A 19,846-nucleotide genomic window follows, 5' to 3' on the forward strand; every position below is an offset into this window, starting at 1 on the left:
CAATAAAAATTTGGAATTAAAAGTCTAATGATGACCATGAAACTGCCCTTTGAGGAGAGATTGTTGTAAAAACCCATCTGTTTACTAATGTCCTTTAGTGAAGGAAATCTACCATCCTTACCCGGTCTGGCCCACATGTGACTCCAGAGCCACACAGATGTGGTTGACTCTTAACTGTCCCCCACTGTAATGACCTAGCAAGCCACTCAGTTCAAGGGTAATTATGAATGGGGAACAAATGCTGACCCAGCCAGTGATGCCTACATCCCAAGAAAAAAGTTTTATCATACTACGACAGGTAGATCTAAAATAAATAAAATAATACATTTGTCTCGGTTCCATTGAGTCTACAGCACAGGGCCCGGCCAGTCGGCTCAATTGGTCTCTGTCTGTATTTATGCTCCACATGAGCCTCCACCCAGCCCTCTTCATCTCCCCCCCACAGCATATCCTTCTATTCCTTTCTCCCTTCTCAAGATACAGGAGTATTCATGTTGTTCACCTCAACCACTCGCTGTGGTAGCGAGTTTCACATTCTCACCACTCGCTGGGTAAAGAGGTTTCACTTGAAATCCCTATTGGATTATTGAACCCCATAAAATGGATTGAAAATGCACGCAGCATTTGTAACGGATTGGATGAATTGTCAGCATAGGTGGGGCAGCACGGTGGCACAGTGTTAGCAGTGCTGCCTCACGACGCTGAGGTCCCAGGTTCAATCCTGGCTCTAGGTCACTGTCATGTGGAGTTTGCACATTCTCCCCGTGTTTGCGTGGGTTTCACCCCCACAACCCAAAGATGAGCAGTGTAGGTGGATTGGCCACGCTAAATTGCCCCTTAATTGGAAAAAATGAATTGGGTACTTTAAATTATAAAAAAAAGAATTGTCAGCACGGATAGAGATAAATGTGTGTCCTGATAGACATTACAGAGACTTGTTTGAAAGGTGACCAAGGCTAGAATCCAAATGTTGAAGGGTATTTGACATATTGGAATGCATGAAGCTCGGAAAAGATGATGGGATTGCCCCTGTTCATTCAGGACTACATTAGTTCAGTACAGAGAGATCAACTTAGCCTGAAAGTTCAGGGTGTGGAATCAGCTTTGCTCGAGATAAGAAATAATAATTACAAGGTCTCATGTGAGTAGTTAATGGGCCTCCTAACAGTAGTTACATTGTAGGTAGAGTGTACAGGAAGTATTAAATAAGGCTTGTAATTAATGTACCACAATAATCATGGGTGACTTTAATCGAATATAGATTGGGAGAGTCAGATAGGCAGAGATAGCCTGGAACATCGGTTAATAAAGATTTTTGGGGAGACTTTCTTGGAGCAGTTCCTTCTGGAGCCAACCAGGGAGCAGTCTATCCGAGACCTCCGTGTGCAGTGAGACAGGCTTAATCAATAAATACGTGGTGACGGAGCATCTATGTAACAGTGATCATAATACTGCACATTTTCCCCGTATCTGCGTGGGTTTCGTCTGGGTGCTCCGGTTTCCTCCCACAAGTCCTGAAAGACGTGCTGTTAGGTAATTTGGACATTCTGAATTCTCCCTCTGTGTTCCTGAACAGGCGGTGGAATATGGCGACTAGGGGCTTTTCACAGTAACTTCATTGCAGTGTTAATGCAAGCCTACTCGTGACAATAAAGATTATTATGTAAGTCAATGTTTATTCATTTTAATAGTTTTGTTTTAGTTATGTTCAGTTATCACAGAATCAAAGTGTATGAATCAATTCACTCAATACGGTATCTCACTCTGAGTCTCTGTATTCAGGTGCACTCGTCCTTGACAAGTGACTTGTGCCATATTGTCTTCGGCTAAAGTAGGTTTAATTTTATGGTTTTACACAAGACTAATGATGAATGAGAATCTCTGTTATTGCAGGATTTGACTAAACAGCTGGCTTGTAATGCAGAACAAGACCAGCAGCGCGGGTTCAATTCCCGTACCGGCCTCCCCGAACAGGCGCCGGAATGCGGCGACTAGGGGCTTTTCACAGTAACTTCATTGAAGCCTACTTGTGACAATAAGCGATTATTATTACTACGTGTCGATGCTAGAGACATGCTGTCTTAAATTGTATTTGCTTTTTAACTTATTGCAAAAGAGTCACTTTCCTTCAAATTGTACAACAGATTTTCTGCATTATTGTGGTTTTATCAGTTCCTGTAATGGTGTTGTAGTTATGTCGTTTCTGTGACTTTAATTTCTTGTGAACATGTAATTTATGAACAGAAAATGATATTTTGTAACGTGTATCTTGCTACTTGAACTGTAGCACACCGATCACCGTTACAAATTTATTCTGTGTTCAGAAGGAATTGCTGTATTAGTTTAAGTTTGTGTATCTTGTGGACTTTCAGTTATTTGTATTTAAGTAACTTGCTTCAGTCATTGGCAATCACTAAGTTACACATGACACCTGAAGATGTATCATCTCAGCACAGTGGCACAATGGCTAGCACAACCTCTTCACAGCACCAGGGACCCGGGTTCAATTCTGGCCTTGCGTCAATGTCTGTGTGGAGTTTGCACGTTGTCCGTGTCTGCGTGGGTTTCTTCTGGGTGCTCCAGTGTCCTCTAACATTCCAAAGATGTGCAGGTGAGGTGGGGTTATGGGGATAGGGTGGGGGAGTGGGCCTAGATAAGGTGCTCTTTCAGAGGGCCGATGCAGACTTGATGGGCTGAATGGCCTCTTTCTGCACTCTAGAGATTCAGTGGTGCTATGGTATCAGGACGATGAGCCTGACAAATGTTAATCATGAGGAAGTGACACCACAATGAGAAAGTGACATCACACATCAGCAAGGTGACCGATATCCTTCAGAGACCAATCAGACATTGATCGTACCCCATTTAACCAATCAGGGACTGATCATGGGCTACTTGGGCCAATCAGAACCACAGGATACTACCAGCCATGCGTAGAGGTAGGTACTAGAAAGGGTTAATGAGCTACAATTTTCTGTAGCTCGGTGCACAACACAACATGAAGTAAGAGGATAGACTTCAGTCAACAGAACAAGAGACAGCTCCACAGTCACCTGGAAGCTGAGAGCTGGTGATCCAGGGTGAATGGACTGATCCATTGCCTTTGTTAATTATTGTGATTTTGTACTTATTACAATTAACTTAATAAATTCTGTGACAACATTCTTGTACCCGGAATGGTCTGCAACTAGTCAGGATCTGCAGGTAAGTTTCACAACACAGTCTGACGTGTAATTGATTTGAGTGTTACAATTGAGATTGGATCCAAACCCGGATCTTACAATAGGATCGAATTTCACATTCCTGCACTAAGTGATGGCTTTTGTAAACTCCTTTTACAAGATATTAGAAGGGGAGGAGTTACAGACAGAAATTTCACACCAAACATCACATCAAGATGTGACAGAGTCACTCGATTCATGGGAGCTGAATATCATCGACCTTTGAATTTAGAATGAGAAATGTTTGTCTGTTCTTCTGCTGAAAGAGATTTTTAAACATCACTCAGTGTACAGACACTGAGTCAGGCTCATCCGAGTGAGGCATCACTAAAAAAATCCATTTTATATTTTGCAGCTCACCCAAAGATGGAAATTTCAGCGCACATTTCTCCATCTTGTATTTTTTAATGTTTTGTTCACCCGTTAAATATCCTCGACTTCTGGACGTTTCATTACAGAACTCAGCTCGAAGACATCAAAACTTGTATCCGGCCTTGCCTGTGTGCCCCATTCGTCAATTCAACTTTGCAGCAGCTCAGTCCCAGCTTTGGAAACATCTTCATCTTTCTGTGAGGCCCCGGCCCCATTGACTGTGACAGGGTTCATACTGTCTCCCTGAGATTGTTGATGTAAAGCCACGTCAGACCCACACTGCCCGATTTCCAATCCAATTTATTTAAAGGTCCTAGAAGCCTGACTCCAGCCTTAAATGTTGTTCTGCTCCTGTCAGTAACATTATTTTGGAACTCACTAGTACCACCACATAGGCAGTCATCAACATGCATCATAAAGTTGCCCGAGAGTTTCCTGCCATGGTACCAATAAAGCACGGCAGCTTCTGCCTTCAGGTAGAGACAACCCGACTTGAACAAAACTGATCTAACTGAGAAGTGCCATACACTCTGAAACATCGCTCAAAACATCGTTCAAAACATAGACAAACTTATTGAACTTCTTCAGTCTTCCATACATCTGGCACCTTGGGAGGTTGCAGAAACACTGCCCTCTAGAGGTGATCCCCCAGCGCAAATGCAGCTTTTATGTTTCTTGACTGAAAGTTCTGGGAAAATGTCACGAAAAGGGCCAAAGAAATTTCAAAATTACCTTTCCCACTGTGGGCGAGTCCACTCTGACCTCTTTATCTCCCAAAGCTTCTTCAAATCCCCGCGCCACTAACCTCACCTTGGGCCTTATAAGCGCCATCCGGTTGGACCTTTTCTGTGCAGATCCATTGATGTGATGATGCTGGCTGACCCCGATCTGGGACCTCGGAACACACGCCAAACTCTGTCCAACTACCAAATCTTGCTGTTTAGCCTCCCGTACGCCTTTATCACCTCATTTTTCAGCAGCTACAAAACCCTCTCGGTCACGGGGACTTCAGCATCCCCCCCAAACACATCCTTGGTGTAAAACCGACAATTCCCTGCCTGAAATGTTCCAGTTATTGAAATTACATTGAATGAATGTCAAAGAAACAGACCAGAAACAGCTCCCTGAGGTTCTGAGGTGTCCCCAGTGGTCAGTCTGGCTGAACTAAACACGGGTGGTATAAAACAAACAATACTCACCCCGGTATCTGCTGTCCACGGGGACTTTCCTTTAATCAGAGCCGTCAGTGGATCCTGTTCCTGACACCAGGTTGTTTGGGGACAAATGTCACTCGGAGTCTAGAGTTGGTTAAAGTTTAGGAATCTTTATTACAAACATGCAGGGAATGCTTCAGCGAACCGAAGCATCTCTGGGAGTAGTTACAATAACACACGTTTATACACAGTACAGTTGCAGCTGTTTTGTCTGTAAGTTAGTGGGAAAGTACAGGACGTCAAGGAAACAACTCGAAAACAGCTCACTTATTGGCTATAGTGACTTCGTCTCTCACACAATACATCTCGGGAAACAATAGCCAGACCAGTAATCCAGAGACCCAGGGTAATGCAATAGGGATCCAGGTTCGGCAGGTGGTGAAATTTAAATTAATTATAAATCTGGAATTAAAAGTCATCGATGACCATGAAAGCATTGTCGATAGTTGTAAAAACCCATCTGGTTTCTTTTAGATCCACCTGTAGTGGGGGAATAACACTATTTACTATCCAGGATAAAATTAATGTACTTCAGCCTTTGTGGATCATTCCAGTGGAAATGTGCTCCCACCCAGGCTCAAAGAGCATCAGCCCACTGGAAGCAAAATCGTGAGAATGGCCAGTCCAGCAGAAAGAAGCCCTCCGACCCTCCCACTTCACCAAGTGTCAGAATGAAGAAAGTTTGATTTGATTAATTTATTCACGTGCACCGAGGTACAGTGAAACATATTGTTCTGTGTACAATACAGACAGATCATTTTGTACAAGAAAAAACATAGGACATATGATAAATACACATAAATACAGAGACATCGGGTGAAGCATACGGAGTGTCGTGCTACTCAGTAGAGAAGATGTGTGGAGAGATCAGTTCAGTCCATAAGAGGGTCATTCTGGAGTCTGGTAACAGCGGAAAGAAGCTGTTTTGAATCTGTTATTACGTGTTCTCAGACTTTTGTATCTCCTGCCCAACGGAAGAGATTGGAAAAGAGAATAACCTCGGTGGGAGGGTCTTTGATTTTGCTGCCGACTTTCCCACAGCAGCAGGAGGTGTGGACAGAGTCAATGGATGGGAGGTGGGTTCGTGTGAGGGACTGGGCTGTGTTCACAACTCTCTGTAGTTTCTTACAGTCTTGGGCTGAGCAGTTGCCATACTGAGTGTCATGGGAGTGTCCCTTTAAGAAATGTTTTTGTCTTATCACATGGCTTCAGTGATGTCATTGTGTGGGTGGAGCTGGGCTGTGGCTCTGGGAGTTGGTTTTACTTCCGCTTTGGTTTGGGGCTGTTTTGTGGCTCTGAGTCTTTTGCTTTCGTTTTCACATTTTTGGCTGCAGTACTCAGAAAGAGGAGTATTTTGGCCTGTCTCTCTATCTTCATTTTAAAAGCTGTTTCCAGACTGCTTGATAACTTGAAAAGAAATAATTGCTTTCTGGAAGGAATTTAAACCTACTGTTTTGGAAAGGAAACAAGAGCATCCATACCAGGTCTTGAGTGCTGTGCGCTGGACCACACCTTTGAACAGGAGGTACTGGTTTATGGGACCTTGTTATTAAATTGGAACAGTTAAAGGGGGGGAATTCATTCAGGGTTATACATAGATTACTGTAGCTGTGTGGGGTATTTATGTTTGTAATTGAGAAAAATGCTTACTGTGTGTGTTTATAAAAATGTTAACTAAATTCGTAGAATAAAGCTTGTTTTGATTAAAAGTGGTTAAGGCCTCTGTTGCATAACCCCTGAAAGGCAGGCCCTGTGCTCATCGGAACCAAAATCAATAAACAATTGTAGGTCAGGTGAACTCCATGATATACTTTGGAGTTTTCTAAACCCTGGCCCATAACACAAGCGGTGATGCAGCCAGATAAGATGTTTTCTATGGTGTTCCTGTAAAAATTGGTAAAAGTCAATGGTAATAATCTTCATAATTGTCACAAGTAGACTTACATTAACGCTGTAATGAAGTTACTGTGAAAATCCCCTAGTCGCCACACTCTGGCGCCTGTTCGGGTTCACTGAGGGAGAATTCAGAATGTCCAATTCACCTAACAAGTGTGTCTTTCGGGACTTGTGGGAGGAAACCGGAGCACCCGGAGGAAACCCATGCAGACACGGGGAGAACATGCATACTCCACACAGACAATGACCCAAGCGGGAATCAAACCTGGGACGCTGGCGCTGTGAAGCAACAATGCTAACCACAGTGTTACCGTGCCGCCCATGTGGCAATCAGTGTGGGCATGCTGAATTTCCTTAGTTTCCTGAGGAAGTATATGTTTCTTGGTCGTAGCGTTGATGTGGGTGGACCAGGACAGAATTCTAGGAGGGGGGTGAGGGGACTACATACATGCTACTCCCCCACCCCCCCCGGTTCCATTCCCCCCCCCACCCCCCCCCGTTCCATCCCACCCCCCACCCCCCCGTTCCATCCCACCCCCACCCCCCCGTTCCATCCCACCCCCACCCCCCCCCGTTCCATCCCCCCCCACCCCCCCCCGTTCCACCCCCCCCGTTCCATCCCCCCCCCGTTCCACCCCACCCCCCGTTCCATCCCATCCCCCCCCGTTCCATCCCACCCCCCCGTCGTTCCATCCCACCCCCCCGTTCCATCCCACCTACCCCCGTTCCATCCCCCCCTCGTTCCATCCCATTGCCCCCCCCGTTCCATCCCACTGCCCCCCCCGTTCCATCCCACTGCCCCACCCCCCGTTCCATCCCCCCCCCGTTCCACCACCACCCCCGTTCCATCCCCCCCCACCCCCCCCGTTCCATCCCCCCACCCCGTTCCACCCCCCCACCCCGTTCCACCCCCCCCCCGTTCCATCCCATCCCCCCCCGTTCCATCCCACCCCCCCGTCGTTCCATCCCACCCCCCCCCCCGGTTTCATCCCCCCCCCCGTTCCATCCCACCCCCCCACCTCCGTTCCATCCCACCCCCCCCCGTTCCATCCCACCCCCCCCGTTCCATCCCACCACCCCCCCCCCGGTTCCATCCCCCCCCCCGGTTCCATCCCCCCCCGGTTCCATCCCCCCCCCCCGGTTTCATCCCCCCCCCGTTCCATCCCACTGCCCCCCCCCGTTCCATCCCACTGCCCCCCCCCCGTTCCATCCCACTGCCCCCCCACCCCCCCCGCTCCATTCCACTGCCCCCCCACCCCCCCCCGTTCCATTCCACTGCCCCCCCACCCCCCCCCCGTTCCATTCCACTGCCCCCCCCCGTTCCATTCCACTGCCCCCCCCCGTTCCATCCCACTGCCCCCCCCCGTTCCATCCCACTGCCCCCCCCCGTTCCATCCCACTGCCCCCCCACCCACCCCCGTTCCATCCCACTGCCCCCCCCCCCGTTCCATCCCACTGCCCCCCCACCCCCCCCCCGTTCCATTCCATTCCATAAGCGAAATTGTGGCATGTGACATCATCTGGGGCTGAACCTCCCTTTCCCTTGCCTCGATAAACACCTTCATCAGCACCGGTCCCAATATCCCGGAGAACATTTTATAGAACTCCGCTGGGTACCCGTCCGATCCCAGGCCTTACCCGGCAGCATGGCCTTCAAAACCTCCACTATCTCTTCCAACCCGATCGGGGCTCCCTGTCCTACTACCAGCTCCCGGTCCACCTTCGGGAAAGTCAGCCCCTCCAGGAAGTGCCTCATCCCCTCCGGCCCCGCAGGTGGTTCTGACCTATACAACCTGCTGTAAAAATCCCGAAACGTTTTACTAACCCCGACCGAGTCCCCAACTAAGTTCCCATCCCCGACGCTAACTTTCCCTATTTCTCTAGCTGCCTCTCCCTTTCTAAGCTGCTGTGCAAGCATCCTGCTGGCCTTCTCACCATGCTCGTATATCGCCCCCCCCCCCCCTCGCCTTTGAGCTATTCCACTGCCCTCCCTGTGGTTAACAAGCCAAACTCCGCCTGTAGCCTCCGCCGTTCCCTTAAATGCCCTAACTCTGGAGTCTCCGCGTACTTCCTATCGACTCGTAGAATCTCTTTTACCAGTCGGTCCGTCTCTGCCCTGTCCGTCCTGTCCCTGTGAGCCCGGATCGAGATCAGCTCTCCTCTCACCACTGCCTTCAGCACTTCCCAGACCACCGCTGCCGAGACCTCCCCCGTATCATTTACCTGTGGGTAATGCAGCATGCATTTCCTCAGCCTCTCGCACACCGCTTCGTCCGCCAACAGCCCGACATCCAACCTCCGTTGCGGGCGCTAATTGCTATCTTTACTCATCTGCAGGTCAACCCAGTGTGGAGCATGGTCCGAGATCGTAATCACAGAATACCCAGTGTCCACCACCCCTGCCAGCAAGGCCCTACCCAAAACAAAGAAATCGATCTGAGAGTATACCTTATGTACGTGGGAGTAGAAAGGAAACTCCTTCACCCTCGGCTGCCTAAATCTCCATGGATCCACCCCACCCCATCTGCTCCATGAACCCTTTCAGTTCCTTTGCCATTGCTGGCACCCTGCCCGTTTTCAAGCATGATCGATCCAGGCCAGGATCAATAACTGTATTAAAGTCCCCTCCCATGATCAGTTTGTGCAAGTCCAGGTTCTATTTTCTCTTCATAAGTTGCTTGGTCCTCCTTTGCTGAATTCTAAAACACGTTCTCAGTCCTCAGGTTTACCACTATTTTGGCCACTTTATGATCCTCTTCCTTTGTTCTAATGAAATCTTTAATATTTCTTGTTCGCCACAGTTGCATCAATTTTCCTGTCTCAGATTCCCTGAGATGAAAGAGAAGAGAGAACGAAATGCAGTCCTGGATGTAATTGAAGCAGAAACAATAACAGCAGAATCCATCACTGTAATCAATTGTGAACTTGTTGGTGTCTCAGCAGGGACGAGGAAACACAGAATCCCTTCCCACACTAAGAGCTGGTGAACGGCCTCTCCCCAGTGTGAAATCGCTGGTGTGTCTGCAGGCTGCTTGACTGAATGAATCCCTTCCCACACTGGGAGCAGGTGAATGGTTTCTCCCCAGTGTGAACTCGCTGGCGTTTCTTCAGATTGGATAACGCAGTGAATTCTTTCCCACACTGAGAGCAGGTGAACGGCCTCTCCCCAGTGTGAATTCGCTGGTGTGACTTCAGGCTGTCCAACCGTGTGAATCCCTTCTCACACTGAGAGCAAGTGAATGGTTTCTCCCCAGTGTGAACTCGCTGGTGTTTCCTCAAATTGGATAACTCAGAGAATCCCTTCCCACACGGAGAGCAGGTGAATGGCCTATCTCCAGTGTGACTGCGTCGGTGAACTTCCAGCACAGATGGGGATCTGTATCCCTTCCCACAGTCCCCACATTTCCACGGTTTCTCCATGTTTTGGGTCTCCTCGTGTCTCTCCAGGTCGGACAATCACTTGAAGCCTTGTTCACACACAGAACACGTGTACAGTCTCTCCCCGCTGTGAATGGTGAGATGATTTTTCAGGCTGTGTAACTGGTTAAATCTCTTTCCACAGTCAGTGCTCTGGAACACTCTCGCTCGGGTGTGTGTGTCTCGGTGCTTTTCCAGTCACACTGATGGTTAAACTTTGTTGAAGTCAACAGGCCGGGCAAACATTTCTCCTTCTAGATTTAATGGCTGATGAACCGAGTGACTCTGTCAGATCCAGACGTGATGTTTGAGATTTCTGTCTGTAAATCCTCTCCTTTGGAGTTTACAAAAGACATCACAATCAGTCCAGGAGAGAAATTCAGAGCAGATTATTTAAATTTCTGTGAAACAGTCTTTCCTCTCTCGTTCCCCAAAAGCTGTAAATCTCTATCCCACACACTCTCCCTCCATTCTCACTCTGCTGTATCTAATATTCACCCTCCCAATTCTCCTGAAGGTGCTGATTCAGGCTGATTGACAGATCCCTGCTCACTGCTTCCTGTCCTTCACACAGATCATAACAAATAGGAGCTGCAGTCGGCCATTCAGCCCATCAAGCCTACTCGACCATTCAATGAGATCATTGGCGGATCTACCTCAGCACCATTTTTCCACACTATCCCCCATATCCCTCGATATCTTCAATATCGAGAAACCTATCACTCTTGGTCTAAAAATACTTGATGACTGAGGCTCCACAGTCCTCTGGGGTAGAGAATCCCAAAGCTTCACCACATTGTCTTTAAATTCATTGCTGGGGGCAGCACGGTGGCGGTGATTAGCACTGCTGCCCCTCAGTGCCGAGGACCTGGGTTCGATCCTGGCCCCGGGTCACTGTCCATGTGGAGTCTGCACATTCTCCCTGTGCCAGCTTGGGTCTCACCCCCACAATGTAAAACGATGTGCAGGGTCGGTGAATTGGCCACGCTAAATTGCCCCTTAATTGGAAAAAAAAGAATTGGGTACTCTAAATTTATTCTTTTTGAAGGACAACTAAGTTTTGCATCCAGAGGTGTAATTAAAGCATCGTAAAAAGTGTGGGCTAATGGAATGATGTTTGGATGAAGGGGATTCCCTGTGGAGTTAATTAGATTTCAGCTTGGTAAGATGATGTCAGTACTGGGAGGAGCCACGGTTTCAGGCTTTTTGCAGCAAAGCTGTGTTTTAGTTGAGAATTAGTTCAAGATGTGAGCAGAGGTCAAGCATCTCCGTTCAGTTGAAAATATATGTCTGCAGCTAGATTAGCAGTTTCTTTCCAAGCAGTTCAGAAGAGTGTCATTCGAAGGCGAGCTGAAACAAGCTGAAACAGCTTCCCAAGTTTCTTCATGGTTCTGACAGGTTTGAGATCTTGTCTTTAAAGCGGTGACACAAGAGCTCTCTTTCCTCAAAGAACATCTGTGTAAAGCAGGTATTGCTGAGGGCTAACTGTGTTTAACGGTGGATTGAGAGCTGACATGGTGTTTTTGTTGTTTGAGTGGGAATAAAGGTAGCAGTTAAGGGTTACTGTATTCACTGTATTGATTAGCATTGTTTAAGGGCTAATTGTCAGCTGTTTTCTGCTGTGCTGTTATATCTTTGAATATTGTGTCAAATAATAAAGTTTGTTTTCACATAGCATGGCCCTATTTTGTGTGAAATCACTCCTGGAATGAGGTATCCTTTCCTCACAGTCTGACAAAATACAAATAAAATATTGGGGTTTGTGCCCAGTATCCGAGCCACTGTTGGGGTCTGGTCCGGGATCATAACCGTGAGGAGGTGGGTTATGTGGATGTTTAGAGCACTTTGCACCTGAGGAGCAGAGATTTTACATTCTTTCCAGCCCCACAGCAATGTCAGACTAGAATCGACAACTTTTTTTGTGTAGAGGACGATCCTACACCTGGTGTCCACTTGCACCACAGGGAGCATCATAATCATGGACCTTCCCCCGTTTGTCTGGAGTTTTTGCTCGAGAGCTCACCCCCAGGTCGAGAATGTGGAGGTTTGGAGCCTCCCTGAGTTCATTTATTATGCACTTTCGGGAAGAGTTTGAGTTCTTCCTTTTGGTTAACTCGACTCCTTGTATTTCCTTCTCCATTTTGTTGGAGACATTTACGGTTTATGCTCGGGGCTGATCATTTCTTACACTGCTAATAAAAGGTGCAGGATGCTGGAGAACCAGCAGCTTCTGGAGGTTTGTTTGGCGATGGTCAAAGAGAATCATATGGAGGGCCCGAGTAAGCTATTGCTGAAGGAGGTTCACGCAGCAAGAGTGGCTTTGAACTCCCTATTTACTCAGCAGGTCAAGAAAAGTTGAAAGTTAGTGAGATCGAAGTTGTACGAGTTTGGGAATAAGCCGAGCAAATACTTGGCCTGTTTGACAAAGGACCTTTGTTCTGCAGCCTAGGGGCAGCACGGTGGCGCAAGTGGATAGCACTGTGGCTTCACAGCACCAGGGTCCCAGGTTCCATTCCCCGCTGGGTCATTGTCTGTGCGGAGTCTGCACGTTCTCCCCGTGTCTGCTTGGGTTTCCTCGGGTGCTCCGACTTACTTCCACAGTCCAAAGACGTGCCGGTTAGGTGGATTAGCCATGATACATTGCCCTGCGTGACCAAAAAGGTTAGGAGGGGTTATTGAGTTACGGGGATAGGGTGGAAGTGAGGGCTTAAGTGGGTCGGTGCAGACTCAATGGGCTGAATGACCTCCTTCTGCACCGTTTGTTCTATGTTTATGTCAAACCAGCTGTCTAGCCCACTGAGCTAAACCAGCCCAAACCGATCAATGACGGCTTTATGGGGCCAACTTTCCACAGCTGATGGTGACTATTAGGTGGGACCTTGCCCGGTGGTCGGCTGTTCCGATTTCATGGTGAGTGAGGATCCCCTTCATTAAAATGTGTTGCACAGACTGTTGTACCCTCTGCAGATGCTGCCTATACTACTGTCAACCAGAGTTGTTAGGGAAATTAATCAAATCAGGGCAAGACCTGCTCAGTTAATGGTAGGGAGTTGGGGAGAGTTACAGAACAAAGATCTAGGAGTACATGTTCACAGCTCCTTAAAGGTGGAGTCGCAGGTGGACAGGGTGGTGAAGAAGGCAGTCAGTATGCTCGGTTTTATTGGTTAGAATATTGAATACCGGAGTCGGGATGTCTTATTGAAATTGGACAAGACATTGGTAAGACCGGACATGGAATACTGTGTTCAGTTCTGGTCACCTTATTATAGAAAGAATAATGTTAAACACAAAAGAGTGCAAAGAGATTTACCAGGATGCTGCGAGGACTTGATGGTCTGAGTTATAAGGAGAGGCTGGGACTTTTTTCCCTGAGCGTAGGAGGCTTAGGCGTGATCTTATAGAGGTCTATAAAACAATGAGGAGCATAGAGAAGGAAGATAGCCAACATTTTTTCCCTGAGGTAGAGGAGTCTAGAACTAGAGGACATAGGTTTAAGGTGAGAGGAGAGAGATACAAAAGAGACCAAAGGGGAAAATTCTTCACACCGAGGGTGGTGAACTTCTGGAATAGGCTGCCAGAGGCAGTGTAGAGGCGGGTACAAATTTGTCCTTTAACAAGCAGTTAGAAGTTACATGGGCAGGGTGGGTAGAAGGATATGGGCCAAATGCTGGCAAGTGGGACTAGCTTAGTGATAGAAACTGGGCGGCATGGACAAGCTGGGCCGAAGGGCCTGGTTCCATGCTGTAAACATCTATAACTCTACCTGGAACAAAATGTTTGTTCAGCTCCAATCACCAAGATAAGGGAGGGTATGGTCTTCCGAAAATCAGGCTTCATCAATTGGCCTCTCGTCTTAGGTTCATAAGGGATTGGGTTAGGATGGAGCCAACATTCATCTGGCTCAATACAGAAGCAGACCAGTCAGTTCTCTCTCGATCCAAAACCAGCATAGGCTGATTATGGGAATGCATCTCCATGCAATTTTGAATGTCCGTGATTCATTCTGAGTCTTATGCATTGGGTAAAGGATGGGACTCCTACATTTGACTGACTTGCTCCTCCTGGGCTTTCCATGAGTGAATTCAATTCAACTTAGGCCGGGAGTAGGGCACAGTGATTAGTGCTGCTACCTCAGCGCCAGGGGCCCAGGTTCAATCCCAGCCTTGGGTGGCTGTCTGTGTGGAGTTTGCATAGTCTCCTTGTGTCTTCGTGTGTTTCCTCCGGGTGCTCCAGTTTCCTCCCACTGTCCAAAATGTGCAGTGAAAGTGGATTGGTCACGCTAATTTGCCCCTTTGTGTCCAAGATGTGTAGGTTAGGTGGGTTGACCATGATCAATGCAACGGGTTACGAGGATAGGATGGGGAATGGGCCTCAGTGAAATGCTTTTTCTGAGACTCAGTGCAGACTTGAAGGGGCGAATGGCCTTCTGCACTATAGTTCTATGTTATCCGTGTTGTGTTATTCATTTTAATTTGATTATGCTGTTAGTCTGCTTGTAATATTTTGGGGTTTACAAACTGAATTGTTATATAATCTTACCCTCTTTCCCCACTCACGACTTTAACCTGTAAACTGGTTCTTCAATTAATCTGGCATTTCATCTCGAGGCTCTGCTCCCTCAAATATCCTGTTCCAAATTAATTCTGCAATGTGTTGCTTGGATGTAGGTTGGCAATATCTCTTGTTCCGCTCTGTACCCATTTGTCACGATTTTTTCTGTTACTCTGTTGCATTCATTGTTTAAAAATGATTTAAAACAAAATTTATTAAAAATCTGTCCAACTCATCTGTGAATATATTCAATGACTCCACACCCCACTGGTCCCTGTGGAAGAGAAATCCAGAGACTAATAACCCTCCAAGGGAAGAGATGACTGGATTGCACTTTATCGCAGAACCATAAATAATATATCTGATGTGTACCATATAAGACATGCCTCTGTCTGGTATTAATTTACTGTCCCCTTAAATGTCAGCAATCACCTGGAGAAACTAGCCCTTTATTGTGAATATTAGGAAAGAGACCATCCTTTTAGCCAGACAAATAAATGTGTGAAGCTGAGGGAGCAAAGGATGTCAATGTCCTTAAGAGAGAGAGAGAGAGAGAGAGAGACCTGGGCCAAGCTTTGCAGAGACTGCACCCTCCCTGGATTCACTTCCTTTCCCTTCAGTTGCTGCAAGTCACCAATTAAAGGTCAGAATGAGAAAATAAATGGAAAGGGGGAGAAAAGAAAGTGTTTTACTCACAGATGTTGGAGACAAAAACAAGTTTTCAGTCTGTGTGAGGCCCCACTTTTGCTCATTGTCCAGCTTCCGCATTCAGAAAACGGGAAACTAAGTGGATGGTGGAAGAGTCCTTCCGGTTCACCAACTCTTTCCATTGGTCAACAACTTTCCTCCGCCTCACTCATTGTTCCCCCTCCTCGAGACAAGGTTTCCAGGCAACCGGCTGCGGCCAGAACAAGAAGTCTCTCGGTGATTCCCCTCTCCCCACCCCGGGACTGAGCATGTCCGAGGGAGAGCAGAGATTGCGCATGTGCGAGGGAAAGTTCACCCTTGACCTTCCTGCTGAGGCGTTGACCAATGGGAATGGTTGGATGACCGGAAGGACTCTGGTCCTCCAAGGCAATCCGCGCGGGCTGTGTGAATGGAGCTTGGACGTCACAGACTGAACCTTCCTCCTGTGTCTCCAACATCTGTGAGTAACTCTTTTATTGTCGTCACAATTATTACAGAAACCAATTTACAAGGCTCCAGGCCTCATTACACTTCAAATTGATGATTAAACAGTCACTTAACACAAAACAGCTGCAAGGCGCCAGGCCCAATTACATTTCACAATAACGTTGGAACAGTCATTGAACACAAACAGCTGCAAGGCGCAGGGCCGAAATACGTTTCCAAATACCTATTAACCAGTCACTTATCACAACCAGCCGCAAGGCACAGGCCCTACACATAGTTCAAGTAACAATCGAACAGTCACATCACACGAACAGTCGTGAGGCACAAGGCCTCGAAACCAAACGACCATTCCAAAGAAAAAAGGAACAAAAAAAACACAAGACACGAGTACATTTCGAGGTAACGGCCTCTAAACACATAAGACAAGCAGTTGCGAGGCACAAGGCCCTGATACAATACGGCCGCTTCCGAAACAAATATGACCCACAGGGCCTCGATACATTTTAACAGTGTCATATCAAACCCAATCACCAGGCACCAGGCCTCAATTCACCCCAGAAAAGATTTAACAGGATAGAATCAATCACCGAACACTAATCCCCGCTCACCCACCCCCGTTCACCCCGCCCTGCAGCCGACACCCTGGGGGAAAGGCCCCTCCTCGCTAAGAGCACAGACCACCGGAGAGCCAGACCCGGGCGCGGCAGAGGAGAGAGGGTTCCCCCCTCCTGGACCCTGCCCAAAGGCTCGGGACCATTCGGAGGGAGAGCAGTTTCGCACCAACTAGCGTTCCACCACAATTACTAATTACCATTTCAGGGAAACCCGAAATGAGTTGAATGTCATAGGCTGCTAAAGAAAACGAAAGCAAAGAAAACATGAAAACAAAATCCCTTAGTACTCATAGAAAAGTCCATAAAAAAAAAAGTCCATTAATTTTGCACGTTCCACATCATGACCCCAGCGCTCCAGCCGAAATTTCACAAGGAACAACATGTCCTCAAAGTCCTCCAATGGCAGCGGCCAGAGTCGCTCCAATGTTGGCAACAGTCGACAACAGGGAAGAAAGTCCCAGAGTCAGTCCCAACCGCCCACAGGGCGTCCAGGGGGGCCGAACCCCCGGAGACCCCAGGAACGGCAGCAACCCACCCCGGGCTGCAGGCCGCGGGCCGCCCATCGGGTATCCACTCCCGGTTCCGACCCGCCGCTTCCAGCAGCCTATCCAGCTGCCATCCTTCCTCCATTCCTTCGTCCTCCATTGGGCGAACTCAAACCCGCCGACAGCAAACCTCGCAGCCCGAAGCAGTGCCTCCGCAGCTCAACCGCTGACTTGAAACACGACTGGTCGCAGTACTCCGAAACCGGTCTTCTCCCCTTCCCTCGGGGACCAGGAGCAATGGGCGCCGAGTTGCTGTTTCACCCCATCCAGGAAGCTCCCAGAGGCGGCCTGCCTTTCGAATCGGCCCGGGGGCGGACACCAAGCTCGCACACAACCGCCCAAGCCTCCTCCACTTTTCACCCCAGGAGTTTGGACAGTGTCGGCCGTAGCTCCCACAATCCCCCGCACGGGCGAGTGATCAGGTACTGCGCATGTCCAAGGGTGAGGGGAAGCTGCGCATGTGTGGAGGAAAGCCCAGCCCCTGACCTTCCTGTGAGGTGTTGGCTAATGGATAGAGTTAGGACCGGAAGGACGCTGGTCCTCCAATCAGCGCGGGCTTTATGTGAAAAGAGATTGGGCTTCACACAGACTGAAACATCCTCCTGTGTCTCCAACATCTGTGAGTACCTCTTTTAATGTCGTCACAATTTTCAACACAGACTCATTTACAGGGCACAAGGCCCAATTACACTTCACATTAACGATTAAACGATCACTGACCACAAAACAGCTGTGAGGCGCCAGGCCCAATTACATTTCACGACAACGTTGTAACAGTCATTGAACACAAACAGCTGCAAAGCGCAGGGCCGAGATACATTTCCAAATACCAATTAACCAGTCATTTATCACAACCAGCCGCAAGGCACAGGCCCTACGTGTAGTTCAGGTAACAATCAAACAGGTTCATAACTCGAACAGTCGTAAGGCACAAGGCCACGAAACCAAACGACTGTTCTAAAAGTAAAAAGAAACAAGGAGACACAAAGCACAATTACATCGAGGCATCAACCTCCAAACACATACACAAGCAGTCGCGAGGCACAAGGCCCCGAAACCATACGACCACTCCAAAATAAAGTAAAGAAAAGAGAAATAAAACCCAAAAGTACAACACACGACACAGGCACGTTTCAAGGTAACGACTCTAAACACAAAAGACAAGCAGTCGTGAGGCACAAGGCCCCGATACAATACGGCCGCTCCAGTTACAAATATGACCCACAGGGCCTCAATTCTTTTTAACAGTATCATATCAAAACCCAATCACCAGGCACCAGGCCTTAATTTACCCCAGAAATGGTTTAACGGGGTAGAATCCATCACCGAACACTAATCCCTGCTCACCCACCCCCGTTCGCCCCGCCCTGCCGCCGACACCCCGGGGGAAAGGCCCCCCCTTGGCTGAGAGCACAGACCCCCCGGAGAGCCAGACCCGGGCGCGGCGGAGGAGAGAGGGTTCCCCTCTCCTGGACCCGCCCGAGGGCACAGGACCATTCGGAGGGAGAGCAGTTCTGCACTAACCAGCGTTCCACCACAATTACTAAATACCATTCCGGAGGACCGAAATGTGTTAAATGTTATAGGCTACTAAATAAAACAAAAGCAAGGAAAACAAGAAAGCAAATCCCTCATTATACATAGAAAAAGTCTGCAGAAAAAGTCCATTAATTTTGCAAGTTCCATAACACAGCACCGGCGCTCTTGCCGAAATTTCACGAGGAACAACATGTCCTCAAAGTCCTCCAATGGCAGCAGCCAGAGTCACTCCAATGTTGGCAACAGTCGACAACGGGGAGGAAAGTCCCAGAGTCAGTCCCAACCGCCCACAGGGCGTCCAGGGGGGCCGAACCCCCGGAGACCCCAGGAACGGCAGCAACCCACCCCGGGCTGCAGGCCGCGGGCCGCCCATCGGGTATCCACTCCCGGTTCCGACCCGCCGCTTCCAGCAGCCAATCCAGCTGCCATCCTTCCTCCATTCCTTCGTCCTCCATTGGGCGAACTCAAAACCGCCGACAGTAAACCTCGCAGTCCGAAGCAGCGTCTCCGCAGCTCAACCGCTGACTTGAAACACGACTGGTCTCAGTACTCCGAAACCGGTCTTCTCCCCTTCCCTCAGGGACCAGGAGCAATGGGCGCCGAGTTGCTGTTTCACCCCATCCAGGAAGCTCCCAGAGGCGGCCTGCCTTTCGAATCGGCCCGGGGGCGGACACCAAGCTCGCACACAACCGCCCAGGCCTCCTCCACTTTTCACCCCAGGAGTTTGGACAGTGTCGGCCGTAGCTCCCACAATCCCCCGCGCTGGGGAACCCGCTCTATCCGCCGCACGGGCGGGTGATCAGGTACTGCGCATGTGTGGAGGAAAGCCCAGCCCCTGACCTTCCTGTGAGGTGTTGGCTAATGGATAGAGTTAGGACCGGAAGGACGCTGGTCCTCCAATCAGCGCGGGCTTTATGTGAAAGGAGATTGGGCTTCACACAGACTGAAATGTCCTCCTGTCTCCAACATCTGTGAGTAAAACACTTTCTTTTCTCCCCCTGTCCATTTCTTGTCTCATTCTCACCTTCAATTGGTCACTTGCAGCAACTGAAGGGAAAGGAAGTCAATCCAGGGAGGGTGCAGACTCTGAAAAGCTTGGCCCAGGTCTCTCTCTCTGAAAGACATTGACATCCTTTGCTCCCTCAGCTTGACACATTTATTTGTCTGGCTAAAATGATGGTCTCTTTCCTAATGTTCACATTTAAAGGGCTGGTTTCCCCAGGAGATGGCTGACATTAAAGGGAACAGTAAACAGGACAAATCAAACCAATTACTTTCCTGTCGGAATACTCTCCACCATCAGCAAAGTGATGGAAGGGGTCATTAACAGCGCTATCAAGTGG

General features: G+C 48.6%; 1 protein-coding gene and 1 long non-coding RNA gene across 3 annotated transcripts in view; both read right to left on the reverse strand.

Annotated features, from left to right (window-relative positions):
• Window positions 1-19,846, reverse strand: part of LOC140422014 (uncharacterized) — a 332,008-nt gene that overhangs the window by 103,591 nt on the left and 208,571 nt on the right. The window lies entirely within an intron of this gene.
• On the reverse strand, window positions 9,597-15,400 carry LOC140420032 (uncharacterized). The gene is made up of 2 exons (XR_011946148.1): window positions 15,368-15,400; window positions 9,597-10,454 (listed from the first exon to the last, which is right to left on the reverse strand). It is a non-coding gene; the product is annotated as an uncharacterized lncRNA (long non-coding RNA).

This window comes from Scyliorhinus torazame, chromosome 5 (assembly GCF_047496885.1).
Source record: "Scyliorhinus torazame isolate Kashiwa2021f chromosome 5, sScyTor2.1, whole genome shotgun sequence".
Taxonomy (NCBI): domain Eukaryota; kingdom Metazoa; phylum Chordata; class Chondrichthyes; order Carcharhiniformes; family Scyliorhinidae; genus Scyliorhinus; species Scyliorhinus torazame.